Below are 9,506 nucleotides of genomic sequence, written 5' to 3'. Positions count from 1 at the left end.
GGAATATATATGTCAGTGGTATAATTATAGTGCATTTTGATCCTTTTTTAAAAATAAACCTTTTGTTAGCAAACCAAGCATTTGTTTGTGTTAGATTTGATCTGAAATCAGCACCCACTGACCCCTAGTTTTTAATTACTTATGTATCATTATCAGTGCGTTATTAAAACTTGTAGCAAACCTTTACTCTCAAGGTACGGTATGAATTTGGTCGCATCAAAGTTTCACTCTCTGTTTCAATTGTAATGAGAAAGTACAAGTACATGTGAAATCAGTAACCTGTTTTTATTTGGGGGAAAAAACATCAAAAAGGGAGCATAAAGTTTAAAAGTGGGATGTTTTGAAGGTATTCTAAATCCAAAGTGAACAAGATTATTTATTCTGAAAGGTGCTATAAACAAATTATCCTAAGCTGCAATATGAGTGTTACTGTTGTCTTTTGTAGTCCAGTATACTCAGCCACAGATCTTGGAGCAAATACTCTATATGCTAAGAGTCGACCAGCAAAAAGATGTTCTGTCAGGTACTGTAATAAAAATACCATGTGACCACCATGTGACTATAGATGCTTTGCTCAAAGCCAATGTATCCAATAAGACCATGATGTCTTGGTGTAGATTTGTAAGCGGTATACATACTTGTGTCAGGTCACACACTGATAAAGACCATGATACACACACTGACAAAGACCGTGATACATACTTGTGTCATGTCACACACTGACAAAGACCATGATACATACTTGTGTCAGGTCACACACTGACAAAGACCATGATATATACACTGACAAAGACCGTGATACATACTTGTGTCAGGTCACACACTGACAAAGACCATTTCGTCTTGGTATACCATTCAAATTTATGCGTGATTACAAGTTGTATTTTGATTGTGTACATGTTAAACTGCACATGATATGTGAGCATACTTTAATTTGCATAAATTTGCATTAAATTCAACTCAGTATGATTATGTAAACTGTACTTTGTTTTTTGTTGGGCATTATGTGATATTTAGTTGTCCTCAAACTGTGAGTACATTGTACATTATGTGGCATTCAGTTGATAAAACTGATAAATGTGTACAATATATTATATATACATACATATATAGATATATTCAAGAGTATGATTTTTTTCTTGATGTAGTATCTCAGCTGAACATATCACTTTGACAAAAAATTTCTATTTGAACATCATTTATCTCATACAGATTTACCATTATCCAGCAGGTCAGCATTGAAACATATGTTTTCATTGGCTGTTTATAGAGTACATTGACCTCCACACTAAGTTTTGTGTACTTTGATTGGCTGCCACCATAGAACATTGACCTCCACACTAAGTTTTGTCTGCTTTGATTGGCTGCCATCATAGAACATTGACCTCCATACTAAGTTTTGTCCACTTTGATTGGCTGCCACCATAGAACATTGACCTCCACATTAAGTTTTGTGGACTTTGATTGGCTGTTTATAGAGTACATTGACCTCCACACTAAGTTTTGTCTACTTTGATTGGCTGCCACCATAGAACATTGACCTCCACACTAAGTTTTGTCTACTTTGATTGGCTGCCACCATAGAACATTGACCTCCACACTAAGTTTTGTCTACTTTGATTGGCTGCCACCATAGAACATTGACCTCCACACTAAGTTTTGTCTACTTTGATTGGCTGCCACCATAGAACATTAACAATAAGCTCTAAGAGGTGTCTGCTTTGTCTAACAATTGAACTTATAATTTATAGTAAATGGAAAGTATCAGTGAGAACTAAAATACATACAATTTAATTGGGTCATGTCAATACAGAAGAATTGAGGTACTAGGTGGGAATGGCACACTGAGTTCAAAATAGACCACACATAGTACATACTTAGTTTATAGAATTGAACACCTGTTGTGAGGGCCTTGTTGACAATTAGCTTTCCACCATAATATCAGCCACTCAGTATTTGATGATTTTTGACTCCTTAATGTTGTATAACGATTGTAGTCATGGCAACATAGAAATAGCAGGACTGGCTTTATTAATTGGTAACGTAGAATCTTCTGACAGCAAAGCTATTGTATACAGTATGTTTATCCCCTACAAAATTTACCCCCCCCCCCCCCACACCCCACAAAAAAATTATATGGTTTTATGTTAACAAGGGAATATGGGAAGTGGATACAGAGCTAATTTTAATGGTGAATACTTGTTTCCATTGCAAGAGGAAGACAGTATTTTTATGAATTAGTTTAAGGTAAAACATGTGCCACTGCCATTCTTGAAAACTAACAAGTATTGTTTGGGTTTAAAACCTGAATAATGAAACCCCAGTCAGTGTAGAAGAAGTTTATACCGGTAAGTTAGAAAAGTGACTATTTGTCTGTCTACAAAGCCATCTTTTTTATGTAGTTTTGTACATCTTTCCTGCATGTTATAATGTGTGTTATTTTGTTTTCAAGATGCATTCCAGAATCTAGTATTAGTAAGCTGTATATGTCCCAGATCATTTATTTTATGTTAGTTTTGTTTGGCTTTATTTTCCATTCACAATACACAGTAATACTGTAGTACATCTGTGTTGATTTGTAGACCCAAAGTTTGTACTAGTTTGGGAGGGAAACTTTCAAATCTATTGCTTGTGAAATACTGTAAACTTTAAATGTTTTCATGGCTTGGAAATGTAGCCATTGTATGGTTTCCAAGGCCCTAAGTCGTTTAATTACTGAGCTGTTGCAGTATGTACAGGAAGAAATTTGTGTGTTCCAGCAAAATTAGTCTTGAGACAAAGAGGTTCATAACCATAAATTGCCAAATTAAAATTTTTGTATTCAGTTTGCCCAGGCCATTGTTATCCAACAATCTTTGTCATCAATTGTATCTCCCCCTAATTTAGAATGGTATTTCCCTTAATAAAGAATACGATGTCCCGGTATTTACAATGGTGTCTTCTCCAAAACACTGCAGTGCTAAATTGTGAATGACGATATTTATTGTATGTTACGTAAAAAACTCAGCTTTTAATACAACTCAAAAAATCTGGTACAGGATCTACGCTCTTAAAAAGTCTGACATGCCCAAAAAGAAAATTTCATTCACTTCTGGGAGGAAAAAAAGTCTGCAGTGCATATATATATATATATATACCCGGGTATGAAGAAAGGCAGCTATATTTGGTTCTTATCGTGGTATGGAATGTTTTGTGGGTGTTTGTACTTGGTCTGCTTTAGGAAATAAATACCAGCAATGTTTTGTGTTATTACCAAACTGAATGTTTTATGAAATAAAATACCAACAGTTTTATGGTATAACCCAGAACTATTACATGGTGCAAGGAAGGAACGAAGGTTTATTTTTGCAGAAATATCTATTTAACTATTTCATGGCAAAATATTTAAAACATAAAAAATATCTCACGGAGGTATTTAGAAACTATTTATTAAAATATGTTGGGTCAGTTAACTGTGACATTTTACTTAGTTTAATATAACAAGAACAGAGTTTATCTTACAGGTTTTTATCATTTGGCTTTTTGTTTTAATATTTCAGTTATGTCATATTTTAGTGTTTAGTTTAGTTATAAATTCAGTTTCTTTTAATTCTTCAATAGTAATTTGGGTCTGTCAAAACCACTATTCCTCTTACTCTACATTGTCATGTTTTCAGTTCTTTTATATTTTGTGTTACACACAATATTTTGTCAGGAGTTGTACAAAATTTGTCATAAAAAATACAAACCTATAGCTGATTGGTTAATGTATGATAGCTTGGATTACAAATGGCCAATCAGAATTCTTTATATAAGTCAAGAAATACAAACCTAATGCTGATTGGTTACTGTATGGTAACTTGGATTGCAAATGATCAATCAGAATGCTTTACATAAGTCAAGAAATACAAACCTAATGATTGGTTTATGCCAATCAGAATGTGTTACCTAAAGTCAAGAAATACAAACCTAATGCTGATTGGTTAATACATGGTAACTTGGATTGCAAATGACCAATCAGAATGCTTTACATAAGTCAAGAAATACAAACCTAATGCTGATTGGTTACTGTATGGTAACTTGGATTGCAAGTGACCAATCAGAATGATACTTGACATGAGTCATGAAATAAAAGTCTTAAGTATATTTGCTAATGTGTCAAAACTTTAACTAAAATGACCAATCAGAATGATCTTCAATTTTGCATTAGTCACAGCAGACCTAGTATGCTTGTCGTGTACCTTTTGGTTAAAAGAATTAAAAATTAGGAATTTTTGCAAATGAAAAAAGTGTTAATTGTTATTGTTAAAAGAAGATGGTGCTGCATGTGAGATGAAGATAAAAGTGAAAGTTAGGAATTACCAAAGGGTTAATTTGGAATTTAAAAAAAAAATTGGGGGTGATAAATAGAGCCAGGTCAGTGCTGTACACTGTCCACATTGCATCACATACAACTGCAAATTACTTGATTGCCAACACTAGAATGTGTTCAATCTATCTCCTGTTACACTGCTATGCAATGCTAATGCTGATTGGCTGATTATACAGAAACTGTATTATTCAGTCCATCCTCATCCAATCAGCATCATGCAGTCAGATAGCAACTAGTCTCCAAATAATCTTCAGCATGGTTTGATCTATGACTTGTTTTGTTATGAACTATGACCTTTTGTTATATGAACTATGACCCTTGACTTGTATTTGTGACCTTTACTTCATACTGTTGGCAGACCCAATTGTTCACATTTCTGAATTAATGTGTGACAACTGATATAATAATAAATGCCTTTTAAGAAAGAATAAATAAATGAAATGTTTTGTCTATTGTCTGAACAGCTGTTGTCATGTCATTTGACTTGGAATGTAGATGAATGATTTCCATTACACTATATTGATGAACAGATGAAAACATACACTGAGATATGTTGGCACTGAGGTTTTTAGGACTGATGTGTGTTAGTACTGAGGTATGTTAGTACTGAGATATGTTGGTACTGAGATATGTTAGTACTGAGGTTTTTTAGTACTGAGATATATTGGTACTGAGATTTTTAGGACTGACGTGTGTTAGTACTGAGGTATGTTAGTACTGAGATATGTTGGTACTGAGGTATGTTGGTACTGAGATATGTTGGTACTGAGGTATGTTGGTACTGGGATATGTTAGTACTGAGGTATGTTGGTACTGAGGTATGTTGGTACTGAGATATGTTGGTACTGAGATATGTTGGTACTGAGATATGTTGGTACTGAGATATGTTGGTACTGAGGTATGTTAGTACTGAGGTATGTTAGTACTGAGGTATGTTAGTACTGAGGTATGTTGGTACTGAGATATGTTGGTACTGAGATATGTTGGTACTGAGATATGTTGGTACTGAGGTATGTTAGTACTGAGGTATGTTAGTACTGAGGTATGTTGGTACTGAGATATGCTGGTACTGAGATATGTTGGTACTGAGGTATGTTAGTACTGAGATATGTTGGTACCGAGACATGTTGGTACTGAGATATGTTGGTACTGAGGTATGTTGGTACTGAGGTATGTTGGTACTGAGGTATGTTGGTACCGAGGTATGTTGGTACCGAGATATGTTGGTACCGAGATATGTTGGTACTGAGATATGTTGGTACTGAGGTATGTTGGTACTGAGATATGTTGGTACTGAGATATGTTGGTACTGAGATATGTTGGTACTGAGGTATGTTACTACTGAGATATGTTGGTACTGAGGTATGTTGGCACTGAGGTATGTTGGTACTGAGATATGTTAGTACCGAGATATGTTGGTACTGTGGTATGTTGGTACTGAGATATGCTGGTACTGAGGTATGTTAGAACTGAGGTATGTTAGTACGGAGATGTGTTGGTACTGACACCGAGGTGTTTTAGTACTGATGTATGTTAGAACTGAGGTTTGTTAGTACCGAGACATGTTGGTACTGAGGTATGTTGGTACTGAGGTATGTTGGTACTGAGATATTTGGTACCGAGATATGTTGGTACTGAGATATGTTGGCACTCGCTAACAACTCGCTAGTTTCCTTTGTGAGACACATAAACTCTTAATTCTGTCACTTTACCTCAAATTTAAAAAGTCTTCCATGTTAACTTGTTTAATAATGATTTATTAATTGAAACGGGAACTTCTAGTCGGCAGTCGTCCTTAGTTCAGCCTCGTTATGCCTTGTGACTTGACATAACAGTCCGTACATCTTTGATACCAATGGGACTGATCTATGTTCAAGTTTGAAATATATCATGTCTTAAAGCAACAGCTTAGAAACGTGTTATTCTCCTCTCTTCTTTTTGACAACAACGTTTGTCTGGGGGCATATACAGTCAAAGTCTTGTACCCCTGTTGTTGTTCACACAAAGCTGGCATCGCCGCTAGTCCTTGCGTCTTAGAACTTATTAACAGAAACGTCACTCAACTACCAACTGGCCCGTATTTTGGCTTCTAAAAAGCTGTCAGGGGAAAGCAATTATTCGACTCTTGGCAATATCTTTAAAACCGCCTGCCATCATTTATTTGTTGGACTGATTATAAATTGAACATTTGCGTTCAAAAACTTGATAGATGTCATTTAAGTCTCCGTGTGTCTTGCACAACTATTTGCATACTACCACAGACCATTAATTTAGTGGTCTGGGATACTACTACAAGTTGTTGTGTACAGACATCACAATAATTGCGTTTTACCTCGATAATTGTGTTAAGCTGTCTCTTTATGTGTGTTGTCAGTAAATTAGCTGACACTAAGACAACTATTTATACTTTAATGTCCGTAGTACTCACAGTCTGACATTAATCTTTGACGTTTTTCAGTTTAGATTTGCCTAGTTCGGCGTAAATTAATGTATTTAGTGGGAGTCACTCATTAGCCATGGATGCCAACATTTCTATACATGTTGGTCAAACGAAAAAAAAGCTCGTAAAAAATAGTATTGCAAAATAGAATTACGATCATATGGCAATATAACAGGGGGTTTCAGGTTTGATTTTTAGCAATTTATAGATATTTCATACAGAATTATACGTGTGTCATCTGTGTACCGATCCTTCCACAGAAAGCTGCGAGCTACATGCAGTGTGTTACGTCACAGCGAAAGAATTCTGTCCCTTTTTTCTATAAAGTGTCGGCGACTTCTGAAACTTTCTCCATTTAAGACAAGAACAATATATGAAATGTGGAGATTTCATCTTATTAGCAAGCTAAACAATTTAGTCACTTTCTTTAGTTAGTGAAGCTGAAAAGACAAATCCGTATTATGTGGCCAGAAAGGCACTGAATACCATGGCTAATTGAAGTAATTGCGAATGAAGCACCTAATGGTCTGATGTTACAAACAAAACACTGGAAGTGTGCTTCAACAAAGGGTCTTCTTCAAACCGTCAAATAAACAATTAGCCATCGCAATGACAAAATGATACTATGTAACAATGGGCATTAACTAAACTTGTGAAAAGAAAAGAGATGTTTTAGAGTTGTGAATATACGGCAATTATTAGATAATGTCAAATTTTCACACTATTCCTACTTTAACCATTGCTGGAGCGAGGATTTGGCTTTTGGAAGTATAGCTAAAGGTGTTAGAAACAGGTGTCTGGTAAAACCTGCTTCGGGGAGGGGATAGTCATCAAAGCTATCAAGGATTGAGATGCCCGCGGCTTACCCATGAGAACGTTCGACTTAACGTCTATTTTTGTGTCTTTAAGTTGGTGTTTCTGTTTAGTTTTTCCATGTTTGTTTAACCCTCCCGTTCTCTGTTTCTTTTCGTATTTCTATAAACACGGTATTCTAAAGCGAATCCCGTAGATCCAAGTGGAGGCACTCAACGTGAATGATCTCATACTAAAAACACAATTTGTTACACTCTTGTCGATTTGTTGATATTTAGTTCGGAGATTTGTTGATTGTTAGTTCACAGCCTTTATTAAACTTTGCATAGAAAATGGCAGTCTAGACGGTTAAGACAGCAACAACATATCGCTGTGAAACCTACCACTACCAACCCTGCCTTGTCACAGAATAAAATATTACTTTTAGGATGTCAACTTTTTAAATTTCAAAATATGATACTAGATTATAGACATGAATCATAATGAGAAGCGATGTTGGATGGAGCTAAAAAAGGTGATTGAAAGACTCTCTGGCAAATGTGTTTAATTCCCAGATTTAATTGTACCGACATTTGTTCATTGTATTGTTACGATCACTGAAGTACAGTCCACCTCCATCTTTTCACATTGTGTTTCTTCTGGCTGAAAATTCGGGCACTTACGATTCGTATTGTACCCCCCCCCCCCCACACACACACACACACACACACACACCTACCCCAATAAATCAAGTTGGTATTTTCAATACGGAAGTTCTGTGTCCTTTATTAATCACTAGTTTAAAAGCATGGACCCTTCATCCTCTGTGGTTGGAGGGTTTATGTTTGAAGTTAAACATTGGGAGATATTATGTCTGGTTGTTATTTACTGTGGCGGTGTCAACTAAACAATCCAAGGTGAACCAACTTTTATGCACTTCGTATATTGACATAAAACGACGTGAAAAAAAATTGTTTTTGGTCACCGAAGAATCTCGAGAAAACCCGGTGCACAAATGAACATGTACAATAGTCGAAAATGAATTAAATTGATCACAGTCAAAGATTGTTAAGTGTATTGTGTTATTCTAGTTACGTGTGTCTTACACGGATGACGCGTCGAGACAAAATGTAGGAATTACTACCTGTCCAATAATGGAATCAGTCTGACTTTATCCATGCGTGGGGTCCAAACCAAGCATGTTCGATCGATGGGCTGATGGAATCGAAATTTCCCAAAACACAAGAGGTATATTACGGTATGGTCAATCAGATCTATCGATGGTCTATCAATTCTAGACCAGTGGATAAACAACACTAAACATGTTGAGTGTCCACGTGTATATTGTCGACACCAGTAGGTATAGTACATACACCGGTAGGTCAAGTAACTGTTGAACTTACATAACTGATTGAATGCCGAGGTATATAGTCGACATAAGTCAATTTCCTCTCCTGAAAGCTCCAGCTATGTCAAGTATCTTACCTGTCACCGTTGGCCTTGTCAATATGTATGGCTATACAAGTTGCTTCAAATCACTTTAGAACGGCTTTGTCTACCGATGTACAACAAAAATGGAGACAAAGTTTTGTCAGAGTAGTTATTAATTAAGTGATAGACGAAACACCGGGAGGTTTGTTTGAACAAACATGATTTCAAATGAATTGTATTCGTCATATTGGGATTACAACTAGTCATTCTTGTTTTCAGTCTTTACTTTTTCTGTGATTCTTGCAAGTTACAACATATAGACAGTGGAGAAGAAATGATTTAACGCCATCACCCTTCTACACACTTCAACTCCCATTATAAGCTCTGATTCATTCACGATCACTCCAACCAGTTTGCATTGTAACAACCATGACTTTATTTGTGGGTAGTAGAAACAAACCATACCTACTTTGTTTGTCAACTTTCTAGGGA

This window comes from Glandiceps talaboti, chromosome 6 (genome assembly GCF_964340395.1).
Source record: "Glandiceps talaboti chromosome 6, keGlaTala1.1, whole genome shotgun sequence".
In the NCBI taxonomy this organism is placed as follows: domain Eukaryota; kingdom Metazoa; phylum Hemichordata; class Enteropneusta; family Spengelidae; genus Glandiceps; species Glandiceps talaboti.
This window is presented reverse-complemented; position numbering follows the sequence as displayed.